Genomic DNA, 13,583 nt, shown 5'->3' with positions numbered 1-13,583 from the left:
GACCTGTGTGCATGGTACAATGGCAGCTGGCCTGCAGGGCTTAAAATATTTACTCTATGATCCTTTACATAATAGGTTTGCCAGTCATGGATCTATATATTTCTTTAGGAAAGTTCCTGTATTTTTCAAAAATGTGATGTTCCTCTATTTTTTAATGATTTCATATTAAATTTCTCTCCTAATTTTCTTGGTTTTATTTGATCATTGTTTGTTTAACTCTTGGATTTAATTTTTTTTTACTTTTTATTATGATTTATGCATAATCATGGAACATTTCTATTCTAATTTCTTCCAAAATATTTCTGGAAGTGCATTTTCCCCTCATATTTTGATTTTTTTTATTTTAAAAATTTGCTTTTGATTTCTAGTTTCACTAAACTATGCTCCAAAATGATACCTATATAAAATCCATGGTTTGCAAATGGGTTTTACTTATGGCCTATGATGTCATTTTCAGAATATTCTAAGAATATTTGACAAGATTTTGAAGTCCCTGGAAGGGAAACATTTAAAAGTACATCTCTTCAGTTACTCTATTTGACTAGCTGCCAAAACCTGTAAGATACTTCTTACGCATTTCTCAGGGTACATCTGGATCTTGTGAAATGGACTGAAGCTTTGTCAGACTTAGTAAGAAAAAATGTATTCAATTAGGAGTGTGGAAAGAAAATGATAAAAAAAGTTTTGTAGATAAAATAGGACAAGTCTCTGTGTTGCCAAATCCATTTTAAGGCAGGTGCACCACAATGGCATGCCTGGGGACACTTGCCTGTTGTTCAGAGTTTTAGAATCAGAAACCTACCTTTCACAGTGCCATTAGGGCTCCAGGCTGCTGAGATAATCTAGTTCTCTGATTACAATATCCTTGCATTAATAGAAAACTTGGATCCTAGTAATGAATCTCTGAACCTGTCTTCTAGTCTTAAGAACATTTGTGTTGTGCTCGCTTCGGCAGCACATATACTAAAATTGGAACGATACAGAGAAGATTAGCATGGCCCCTGCGCAAGGATGACACGCAAATTCGTGAAGCGTTCCATATTTTTAAAAAAAGAAAAAAAAAAAAAACATTTGTGTTGACCCTCTGATTCTTCCCTAATTGATTTAAATACATAACAGTGAATTCAGAAGCAGCAGATAATTTAAATCTATGACATAATTAAAGACTAGACTGGGGGAACATGTTTTATCTGTTGGGTTGGCCAAAATGTTCATTCAAGTAGTCCTGTCTTACAAAAAAACCCAAGTGAACTTTTTGGCCAACCCAGTATTTCTTCTTATAGTAAAATAAAAAGGCTATTTACCTCCTGAACATAAATTATTATATTCATTATAAGAACTTGGATAATCAGCTAAGGATAATCATTTACCTTTTATAAACAGTGGAAAACTAAGATTTTATATAGGTACTCCAAAAAAAAAATAGAGGACTGTAACTTTTTGAAACAGTAAAATAGAGTTTACACATTAGAGGTTATAAATAAGTATGTAATATCCAAGAACTGCAGTACTTTGACTTCATGAATCTATCTTTTAGAAAGAAATATAATGAGTATTATGTAGAATTGATGTCACAAAGATGAACATTTATAGAAATGAATTAAGAGTTGCTTTTAGTTAAGCAAAACTGCAACCACATGTGCTGGAAATAAATTTCATTGTTAATGTGCCCAATACTCAATTATTTTTTCATGTTTTAATAGAATTTGCAAGAATGGCTTTCATTTCAGTAAGGTTTCAAATACCCTTTCTTCAAGGGGATAAAGTGTTTAATCACCATTTACTTTTACTGAAACTCAGTGCATAAAACACTGTATAATCTGGAGACGCAATTAAAAGGGAAAATATGTCCAAAAAATTGGTACAAACTGGCAGTATTGCCAGTACAAGACAGGTGCAATGCAAAATATTTTTATTATTTTTACAAAATGGAGAGTAGGATTCAAATTAAGAACCAGTCTATGGAAAACTGCCAGAAGTTAACATTTGAAGAAATAATTAGTTTGTAAGGATGTCTAGCATCTCCTTAACCTCTTGCGGTGATGTCCCAGCTCCTCCTAGAAAATATCAGCAGTAAGTCACAAGGCCTTTCCAAGTCTATTAATTTAACTTTTAAAATGCCCTTTGTAAAAAAACAAAAAGCATGACATATTTTTCAAATGTAATGTTTCACTGTTTATTCTTTTTAAGCACAGCAGCCTTTTCAAGATATGTTTTGCTGTATAATTTAAAAACATGATTGGCCAAAACTGGTCCTTCTACTTTGGTTTTGTCCCTTGAACAGTGTGACTCTGCCCAGCCCCCATGCAGTTGAAAACATTTTACTCCCCGTAAACCTAAGTACAAATAGCCTATGTTGACTGGAAAACCTACCAGTAATATAACCATAGGCTCAGGATTAGCAGCTCTGTAGATTAAGTACCATCCTGATCATAAACCTGACCGCATTTGTACAAAACCATAGAATTAACCTTAAATCCTGGAGCTTGCTTCTCTTCTTTACCAATGAATGTCCTTCATGGCATTTTTTCCCCCAGAATAGGGCTCTTTCATCTGCATTAAAAACCTGTTCAGGTAGATCTCCTTTTTCCTCACAGATGTCTTTATGGCATCTGGGACCTAATGCACTCCAGTAGGCCTGCCTGGAAAAATCCCATGGACAGAGGAGCCTGGCAGCCGTCCATGAGGTCTCAAAGAGATGGACACAACTAAGCAACTTAGTACAGCACACATGGGCATTAAAAACCTGTTCAGGTGGTTATCCTTTTTCCTCAGTGATGTCCTTTAGGGTATCTTGGAACTCTTGGTCGGCAAAAACTGCTTCTCCTGCCATATTGACATTTTTAAAGCCAAACTTCTTTCTCAGATTATCAGACCATCCTTTGCTGGCATTAAACCCTACAGCCTTAGCTCCTTTACCTTCATTTTGCTTTAGGTTGTCATATAATGACTTTGTTTTTCTCGAATCCTATTAGAGTCTGTAGGGTAGGCCTTGCTGATAGCAATGCTGTACCACATAAAAACTGCATTTTCTCATATGAGATAAAAAGGTATTTCTTGCAAAAAGTAGAAGGCATAAATACAGCTTCAGTTTCATGAATTTTCTTTTTCTTTTCTTTCTTTCTCTCTCTCTTTTTTTTTTTTTGAAAAAACAATGATCCTTATGCTGAACTCATTCATCAAGAGATGGCGGCAACTGCAGCTATGGATTTCAATCTACATATCAAGCAATTCAGCTTTTTCTTGTAATGTCATGTCTTCCCTCTGTTTCTTGGTAATGCTTCCATCAGCACTAGTGGCACTTTGTAGGGGTCCCATGGTGTTCCTCAGGGTTTATGGCCTCATACTAAACATGATGAGAAATACCTGAGAATCCCAGGAGATCACTGTCTACAGAGATACGCAGTGTAGGAGGGATGAACACACATCATCACACGACATGATTAGAGTCACAGGTCATTTTAAGCAGATACTCGGGACACTTGAACTCAGTGTAATAGCAATAGGAGGTGGCTAGGGAATTCTTACAGCAGGACAGTATGTATTAGGCAGTTAGGATGTAATGCTGCATCTTAATGTTCACATTTCTTTCAACTGTGAATGGTGCTCTGCATGGACTGTAAGTGTGTGTGTGTTTAAGTTTTGATGAATTTTAATTTTTAATAATTCTCATATATTTTATGGTAGTAAATGATAAGATAGACTAGTATGTGTATATATTTTATGCATTACCTAACCTGAGTTCTTTCTAGATGACATGGTTCATCTGTGAATTTTTTCAAGTTGTCACCAATCTCCAAAACATTGTCCAATATTTATTGGAAAAAAATTCCATGTACAAAGGCACCCAGGCAGTTCAAACTTGGGTTGCTCCAGAGTCAGAAGTATTTTCAACAAATCACAGATTTTAATGATATGGATTAGTAAGTGTATATAAACACCAAAAAAAAGATTAAACTTCAGTTATTTAATATATCTCATAGGATAAATCAAACTGATCTAAGTGACAACAAATTCCTGATCATCTCAAATACCAAAAGTAATTTTTGTCTTGATTATTTTGCCTTTTATAACCAGATATTTACAACATGGAATAATAAACTCTTTTTAAGAAACATTTTTTTATTGTTTTAAACATTTTATTTTGTATTAGGGTATAATCCATGAACAATGTTGTGATAGTTTCAGGTGAACAGCAAAGGGACTCAACCATACATAAACATGTATCTATTCTCCCCCAGACTTTCCTCCCATCTAGGCTGCCACATAACATTGAGCAGAGTTCCATGTGCTATACCTTAGATCCTTGTTGGTTACCCATTTCAAATATAGCAGTGTGTACATGCCCATCCAAAACTCCCTAACTATCCCTTCCCTCCATCCTCTGCACCCCCTGGCCCGCCCACAACCATAAGTTTGTTCTCTAAGTCTGTGAGTCCCTTTCTGTTTTGTAAGTAAGTTCATTTATATAATTTCTTTTTAGATTCCATATATAAAGGATACCATACCATATTCAGCTTCAGCATCAATACTTCCAATGAATATTCAGGGTTCATTTCCTTTAGGATTGACTGGTTTGATCTCCTTAAAGTCCAGGGGACTCTCAAGAATCTTCTCCAGCAACACAGTTTGAAAGCATCAGTTTGTCAGTATTCAGCCTTCTTTATAGAGTTGGTAAAAAAAAAAAAAAAAAAAAAAAAAAACAGAAACAGACTCACAGGCTTAGAGAATGAACTTATGGTTACCAGGTGGGAAGAAAAATGGGGAGGGATACACTGGGAATTTCAGATTGACATGTACACACTGCTATATTTAAAAATAGATGACCAGCAAGGACCTAATATATACCACAGGGAACTCTGCTCAATATTCTGTAATAGCTTAAATGAGAAAAAAAATTTGAAAAACAATAGATACATGTACAACAATCACTCTGCTGTACACCTGAAATTAACACAACATTGTTAATCAACTGTACTCTAACATAAAATAAAAAAATTTTTAAACTGTGAGTAAAGTGAAATATTTATAGCATTGAGAGAAAAACCCCACCAACCTATAATTCTGTAGTATACCGAATCATCCTTTAAGATAGAAGGAGCTATAAAGACTTCTTCAGACAAACAAAAATTGAGGGAATCTTTTCCAGTAGACCTGCCTTGCAAGAAATGTTTTAAATTTTTTTCAGAAAGAAGAAAAATCATATAAGGAAGCAGTTCAAATCTGTATTTTAAAAAGGAAGAGTATTAGAGAGTAAGTGAAGATGAAACAAAAAGTCTCATGTAGAAGAAAAATGAAGAGCCAAAGGAACCACAATGAATCACTGAAAAGCAGGAAGGAAATGTTTAGAATGTTATTATGCACACTTTCTCTCTTTGTATCTTTGTTACTGTTGCAGTTAGAGAAAATATTACCTTAAAATCTATTGTCTATTTAGAATCACTCATAGAATCATGTCTAAGATTAATTTTTCATGCAGAAAGAGCTTTCCAATGGTAGTTTCCTATTGCTCTTTTAACAAATTAGCGCAAGTTGAGTGGCTTAAAATAACATGATTTCCTTCTAGTTCTGTAGATCAGAAGTCCAAGAGGGGTTAGTCACTGGGCTATAGTGAAGGTGTCAGCAGGCCCATGTTTCTTCTAGAGGATTGAGAGGGGAATGTTTCCTTACCTTTTCTAGTTCCTAGAGGCTGCTTAGATTCATTGGTTCATGGCTCCTTCACCATTTTCAAAGCCATCTTTGTAGCCATTTTTATCCTTTCCTGACCTCTCCTCCCATCATCACATCTTTCTGTACCTTGGTCCCTTTGTCTCTCTGAAAAGGACCCTTGTGATTATACTGGGCCAACCTAGATAATCCAAGATAATCTTGTCTCAAAACCCTTAATCACATCTACAGAGTCTCTTTTGCAGATGTAAGTTAATATAGGCACAGAGTCCAGCAACTTGGATGTGTCTTTTTTGGGGGGATGTAGTAGGGGTGGGGTGGGCTTACAGGGGGTGCATTATCTATCCTACACTATCTCTGTACCCCTTTTACTCTCTTATGTTACCCAAATAGCATCCCTCATAGCCATCATCACTTTCTTTCACATTAGACTCAATGAGGGTTGAGGACTTTGAAGGTTAGTTCAGCTTTTTATTATTCCACTGTGTGCTGCAGTGGCTGGCATACAGTAAACACTCTGAAATCCATTGTGAGTGGACAGCCAAAATATATCCAGATCCCAGATATCTCGATTCCCAGCCAGAGGCACTATCTAAAACATCATCATGCTGCCTTTTTGATTAGTATCATTATTTTATTACATGTATTATTCTGAAAGTAGTTCCCATAGATTGATTTTATACTTAAATTAGATAAAACACCTTCTTGGTTTTAGCACCACTGAGAAGGTGCTGTGTGCTCACATGTAATCCACATCAAGTAGTCTCAGGTTCAGATTGTAGTTAGACTGGATCATGACCCATGCTAGAGAATTTAGTCATTTAGTCCTCTTTTTATTTCTCATAATTTACCAAGGAAAGAGAAAACATACCATGTTAAATTCCAATTTTGTTTTGGAAAACAGTTTGAAACTGATAAAAAATGAATAAAAAAATCTTTCTTATACATATTTAATTATTTAGATAGTATTAAAGTAAGCAAATTAATATATTTGAAGCTATTTCAAGTTTTAAGAAAATAATGCTCCTGTTATATATCTGTAGTAAAGCAATTTTTATCTGAAAGGTTAGTCTAAGAAGACTGAAATTCCTTTAACACAGGAAAGAAAAAAATCACATGCTCCATACACAGGTTACCATGGTTTCAGTTTAGCAAAAAAGAAAAAAAAAATTGGAAGGTCACCAATAAGTTCTGAGCATATTCTTTTTTACAGAAAGAAGTCAGCCCAATGCAGTGTAAAATCCTAACAAGATTTGGAACAATACAGGCACTTTGAAAATTACAAAACCATTAGTCAATGCATATTAAGGTGACTTATTACCCTCTAGTGCCACAGCCTTTTAGCTGCTGATGGAGATCCAGTTAAGAAATAAGATTATGAGTCTTTTCTTGAAATTTTTACACGCTATTTTTTCATAAAAAAATTAGATAAGAAAGTATTGTTCATATTACTTCTCAACTGATAGCAATTTAAGAGGTTGATATTCAAGCTGAGAAATGTTTCCTGTCCCTTGTACCAAAATCTTGTACAGTTACTTTCAGTTAAATGATGCAGAAGACTCCTTGATTGCAAGGAAGGAAACCCCAATTTGAACTCAATTAAAGAACAAAAGAGAATTAATTAAGAGAACAATAGCTCCCTAGATTATGTTCTAATAGCTTCATGATGAACCTCCAATATGAAAATCCCAAGGAAGGTTTTTAATGCCCCTACGTAGGTTCCTATTTAGGTCACATGCCTCCTTACTCTATGAATGGTTCTTTACCAGGTAGGGAATATCCTATGATTGACCTAAATTCACTGTTACCTATTGCTCACCTCTCTCTCTGATAATGACCAAGGTGGCCTCTCTTAGCAAATAAAAAAGAAGGGTGTAGTAGGTAGGATAATGGCCCCTCAAAGACATCTATAATATAATCCCACAAACCTGTGAATATATTTGGTTATATGGTGAAGGGGCGTTAGATTGGTAGGTGGAATTTATCAGGTCACCTTAAAATAGGGAGATTATTCTGGATTATAGTCAAAGCTATGGATGGTTTTTCTGGTAGTCATATATGGATGTGAGAGTTGGACTATAAAGGAAGCTGAGTGCCGAAGAATTGATGCTTTTGAACTGTGGTGTTGGAGAAGACTCTTGAGAGTCCCTTGGACAGCATGGAGATCCAACCAGTCCATCCTAAAGGAAATCCTAAATATTCATTGGAAGGACTGATGCTGAAGCTGAAACTCCAATACTTTGGCTATCTGATGCAAAGAACTGACTCATTGGAAAAGACCCTGATGCTGGGAAAGATCGAAGGTGGGAGGAGAAGGGGACAACAGAGGATGAAATGGTGGATGGCATCACCAACATGATGAACATGAGTTTGAGTAGGCTCCAGGAGTTGGTGATGGACAGGGAAGCCTGGCATGCTGCAGTCCATGGGGTCACAAAGAGTTGGACATGACTGAACAATTGAACTGAACTGATCTAGGTGTGCCCAGTGTAATTACAAGGATCTGTGAAAGTGAAAGAGGGAGACTGAAGACAGGCAGAGAAAGAAAAGTGACAATGGAAAAAGGGCCAGGGAGGTACTATGCGAAAAACATCTATTTCTGCTTTATTGACTATGCCAAAGCCTTTGACTGTGTGGATCACAATAAACTGTGGAAAATTCTGAAAGAGATGGGAATACCAGACCACCTGACCTGCCTCTTGAGAAATCTGTATGCAGGTCAGGAAGCAACAGTTAGAACTGGACATGGAACAGCAGACTGGTTCCAAATAGGAAAAGGAGTTCGTCAAGGCTGTATATTGTCACCCTGTTTATTTAACTTATATGCAGAGTACATCATGAGAAACGCTGGACTGGAAGAAGCACAAGCTGGAATCAAGATTGACGGGAGAAATATCAATAACCTCAGATATGCAGTTGACACCACCCTTATGGCAGAAAGTGAAGAGGAACTCAAAAGCCTCTTGATGAAAGTGAAAGTGGAGAGTGAAAAAGTTGGCTTAAGACTCAACATTCAGAAAATGAAGATCATGGCATCCGGTCCCATCACTTCATGGGAAATAGATGGGGAAACAGTGGAAACAGTGTCAGACTTTATTTTTCTGGGCTCCAAAATCACTGCAGATGGTGACTGCAGCCATGAAATTAAAAGACGCTTACTCCTTGGAAGGAAAGTTATGATCAACCTAGATAGCATATTCAAAAGCAGAGACATTTCTTTGCCAACAAAGGTCTGTCTAGTCAAGGCTATGGTTTTTCCAGTGGTCATGTATGGATGTGAGAGTTGGACTGTGAAGAAGGCTGAGCGTCGAAGAATTGATGCTTTTGAACTGTGGTGGTAGAGAAGACTCTTGAGAGTCCCTTGGACTGCAAGGAGATCCAACCAGTCCATTCTGAAGGAGATCAGCCCTGGGATTTCTTTGGAAGGAATGATGCTAAAGCTGAAACTCCAGTACTTTGGCCATGTCATGAGAAGAGTTGACTACATTGGAAAAGACTCTGATGCTGGGAGGGATTGGGGGCAGGAGGAGAAGGGGACGACAGAGGATGAGATGGCTGGATGGCATCACTGACTCGATGGACATGAGTCTCAGTGGACTCCGGGAGTTGGTGATGGACAGGGAGGCCTGGGGTGCTGAGATTCATGGGGTCGCAAAGAGTCGGACACGACTGAGTGACTGATCTGATCTGATCTGATCTGATGCTGCTGGCTTTGAAGATGGAGGAAAGGAGTCATGAACCAAGAATAAGGGTGGCCTCTAGAAGATTGAGGGCTTCCCTGGTAGCTTGGCTGATATAGAATCCACCTGCAATGTGGGAGAGCCAGGTTCAACCCCTGGGTCAGGAAGATCCCCTAGAGAAGGGCATGGCAACCCACTCCAGTATTCTTGCCTGGAGAATCCCCATGGACAGAGGAGCCTGGTGGGCCTACAGTGCATGGGGTCGTAAAGAGTCAGACACAACTGAGCAACTAAGCACACTAGAAGGTAGAAATGGGAGGGAAATGGCTTATCTTCTAGAGAGCCCTGCTGATAGGGAGGTACACTTACGAGGTCATGAACAAATTTTAAAATGACAATAAAAGTTAAAATGTTAAAATTTATCTTTGTTATAAATCAATGTAATTTGAGCAAAGTTTCTGTTCTTCTAATTTCTCTCCTGCTTCCTTGATTCTCCGCAATAAGGAGCCTGGGGGGTTTGGTTGGGCTTTATTTACTATAATGGGAAAAAAGGGAACCTTGCATTCATGGAGTATATGCGAATGGGAATGATCTGTCCTCCTGGTCGCAAGGGGGAGTAGGGATTCATTTTCAGTTATTGTCCTGTGGATCAGATACACAACTTCTGATATCTTCTAGTTTGTGGACTGGTGATCATGTTTAATAAAGAGACCCGGATCTGACATTCAGAATCTAAGACAATAGTCATTTGTTCTCAACCAGTCACTTGGTCTACTTTTGCCTCCACTTGTCCTCTTAGCACTTCTGAGTCTTCTTGCTAGGGCACTTATTATGTGCCCAGGCCATAGGAAAGCTTCAGGCTCATCACCCTAGCCATCTCTCTTGACCACTGCTGTGCTGTTGCTCGAAGACTGTTGCATTTGGTCCCGAGAAAGGCTTGTCAGATATGCCAAGGCTTTTAGAGTCCCCCAAGTTTTACCCAGGGAGCAAATATGGCTTACCTCCTGATAGTCTCAAGACCTCCATACTTACCTTGGTACTTACAAAGTGCTCCCTTCCCTGAGTCCAGCCCATTTGTGAGTGGATTGAAGGCAACTTTTCCCACTGCCTTTCCCATTTCTCACAAACCACTATGGAAGAAGGGCAGACTTACCACTTGTTTTATATTATAAATTGCCCTAGATTGTATCTTTCTTCTTCTCCTTAGAAACTAAAATTCACTGCCTTGAAAAAGAAGAGATTTCTCTATAATCTAGTCTTCCATCTCTCAATATGTTAATGGAGCTTCAAAGACTATGAAAATCCTCATCTTTCTTGATAAAACTTTTTATCTTGATAAAAGCTTTTAAGATTCTTATCATGCTTTTAACTGGAAAGTGAATTTTGAATTCCAAAAGCTGACTATTGATCCTTGTTTCTCTTTGTAATTCTGTTCCAACAATTCTAATCTTTCCCAAGTCAAATGAATGTCTCTGACTGAAGAGAGGGGTGTTGTAAGCATAGAAACGTAAAAGATAAAGGAAAATGTTGTAGTTAGTGAAAATGTTATGTCTAATACATGTCAATAGATTTATTTGTCATAATATTTTAAATGTTTTGAAAATATATTCATATGTAACACTTATGGTTTAAGGAAACTCAAAGTATTAAAGTCCATTAGTACTTTAGGTGCATGTCAAGATTGCTCACTACCCCAAAGATTTGGCAACACTAAGGTCGTATATTCTTCACCTCCAAGTCCCGTGAATACCTCAGTGAACATACCTCATTGGTATGCTCCTCCTATGAGACTGAAAACTAAGAGAACCTTTTACCTGGTTGCCACATGGATATTTTTGTATGGTGGGTTAGTGGAGTCAGAAAGTAGCTGCAACCCGAAGGGACAGTCACTCAACAACCACCAAGGAAAAACAATGGAGAAAAAAAGTGAAAGGAGTTCCAAGTGGCAAGTGTTTTCTGCTAAGCAATATTGAGAAAATACAGATAAAATATAAAATCTTGAACACTGCAAAAGCCCCCTAAAATAGTAGAACAGTGTGAACTATTTTGATCACATGATTAGCAGTTAAATATAAATGGCCATGAAAAGTACTGAGTCTTACCTAATACCATCTTAGATTATTCCAGTGAAATAATAACAACCACCACAAACATTGACTGGATGCTTATCCTGAGCTTGGTGCTTTTCCAAGTGCTAAGTATTTTCATTTCTAATATTCAGAACACCTTGTGCAATAGTTTTTATTACCTCAGTTTTACAGATTAGCAAATTGAAACACAATGAGGTTAGATAGCTTTTCTTTCTCTTCTTCTTTTTAATTTCTTATTTATTTATTTGGCTGTGTAGGATCTTAGTTGTGGGAACTCTTAGTTGCAGCATGTGGGTTCTAGTTCCCTGCCCTGAGATTGAACCCGGGTCCCCTGCATTGGGAGCGGGGAGTCTTTGCCACTGGACCACCAGGGAAATCCTGTTTACGTAGCTTTTCTATGGGACACAGATAATTGGCATGAAGCTTGACTTTTGATTTCCGTATTAATACTTGACTTCCTGCTCTTAATCTGTTACCTGTGATATTTCTCCAGAGACACTCATCTGCTTGATGGAGAGTTATAGACTTCAGACTTTGCCCAGGTATGACCAGATGGTTGTGCATGAGATATTACAGCACGACTGTAATATCTCTGGGTGGATTTCTTAATTATTATCTAAAAAATCCTTAATTCTTCCTCATTTAGACATGCATAATCTGCTGCTGCTGCTGCTGCTGCTAAGTTGCTTCAGTCATGTCTGACTCTGTGCGACCCCATAGACGGCAGCCCGCCAGGCTCCTCTGTCCCTGGGATTCGCCAGGCAAGAACACTGGAGTGGGTTGCCATTTCCTTCTCCATTGCATGAAAGTGAAAAGTGAAAGTGAAGTTGCTCAGTCGTGTCTGACTCTTAGCGACCCCATGGACCGCAGCCCACCAGGCAGGACTGTAATATCTCTGGATGGATTTCTTAATTATTATCTAAAAAATTTTTAATTCTTCCTCATTTAGACATGCATAATCTACTGTTACTCAAAGTTGATCAGTGATTATCACTGAGAGTATGGCAGTCTTAAATCCTAGTGTTGGGCTTTAATGAATAGGGACAGCCTCAAGGACTCAATCCAAAACTCAAGGAGACTTCCCTGGAAGTCCACTGGTTAGGACTTTACCTTCCAATACAGGGGGTGCCAGTTCGATCCCTGGTCAAGGAGCTAAGATCCCATCTGCCTCATGGCCAAAAAAACACAATGTAAAGCAGAAGCAATAGCGTAACAAATTCTGTAAGGACTTTAAAAACGATCCACATCAAAAAAACAAAAAAATCTTTGAAACAAAACCAAAACTTAAACTACACCATGGTATAGCAGGAGGTTTCTCTGTCTGCAGCCTTAGTCATTCAAGAGAACTATTGTTTCCCACTTGAGATACTAACTGGTAAACAATTCAGAATACCTACCATCTGCACTGCTACTGCAGAAAGTGTCCAAGCTTCCGCCAGTCTCTCTTTTGCCCAAATAACTGTGGTTTTGTGGAGGACAAGGTTCTGCCACCATTCAAGGTCCTACCTAGATTCTTCAGAACTTGGAAGACAAGGGCCCTGGCTGAGGAAACTAGTCCTAAATTCCTCATGGAGACAGTTTTGTGAATAAATGTACCCACTATTTATGACTTTACTTTTCACTGGATGAGTAGTTCTGAATACCATAATGAATGAAATTAATAAAATTAACAGTAGGAAAAATTTAAAAAACTACAGAAAAGCAAAAACATCAAAACAAAAGCCTACTTTGTGTCATAATCAGTCTGTAATTAAAAAACAGCTACGTAAGTTTTACATTTATATTTTACTTTGGGCATTCAGTTAATAGCAAACAAATTTAACAGTATTGAGAGAAACGTGACATAACAGGGCTGATACAATTTTATTGAGGTTTTGTTTAGGAATGTAGAGTTATAAACTATATTAGAAATAAGGTTAAAATCTAAATGCTAAAGTCTTGTTATAAACTATTAGGAAATCTTGATAAAATAATCGATACTTGAAATATAATTGTAAATCTCTGAGATACAAAATAAAATATAATTATAAATCATATAAATATAAAATAAAATATAATTGTAAATCATTCATCTTATCAGTTCAAGTTTTATTTGTGAATTTAAGAGAGTAAAACATAGGAGTAGTCTATGATAAACAACAATATC

General features: G+C 37.4%; 1 non-coding gene across 1 annotated transcript; it reads left to right on the top strand.

Moving 5' to 3' along the window:
- Nucleotides 1-939: 939 nt before the first annotated feature.
- On the top strand, nucleotides 940-1,046 carry LOC112445810 (U6 spliceosomal RNA). The gene has a single exon (XR_003033818.1). It is a non-coding gene; the product is annotated as a U6 spliceosomal RNA (small nuclear RNA).
- The last annotated feature ends 12,537 nt before the right edge of the window (nucleotides 1,047-13,583 follow it).

Source organism: Bos taurus, unplaced genomic scaffold, assembly GCF_002263795.3.
Source record: "Bos taurus isolate L1 Dominette 01449 registration number 42190680 breed Hereford unplaced genomic scaffold, ARS-UCD2.0 ScbfJmS_892_Leftover_ScbfJmS_927, whole genome shotgun sequence".
Lineage (NCBI taxonomy): Eukaryota > Metazoa > Chordata > Mammalia > Artiodactyla > Bovidae > Bos > Bos taurus.
The sequence above is the reverse complement of the archived record's forward strand: the minus strand, read 5'-3'. Positions and strand labels throughout refer to the sequence as shown.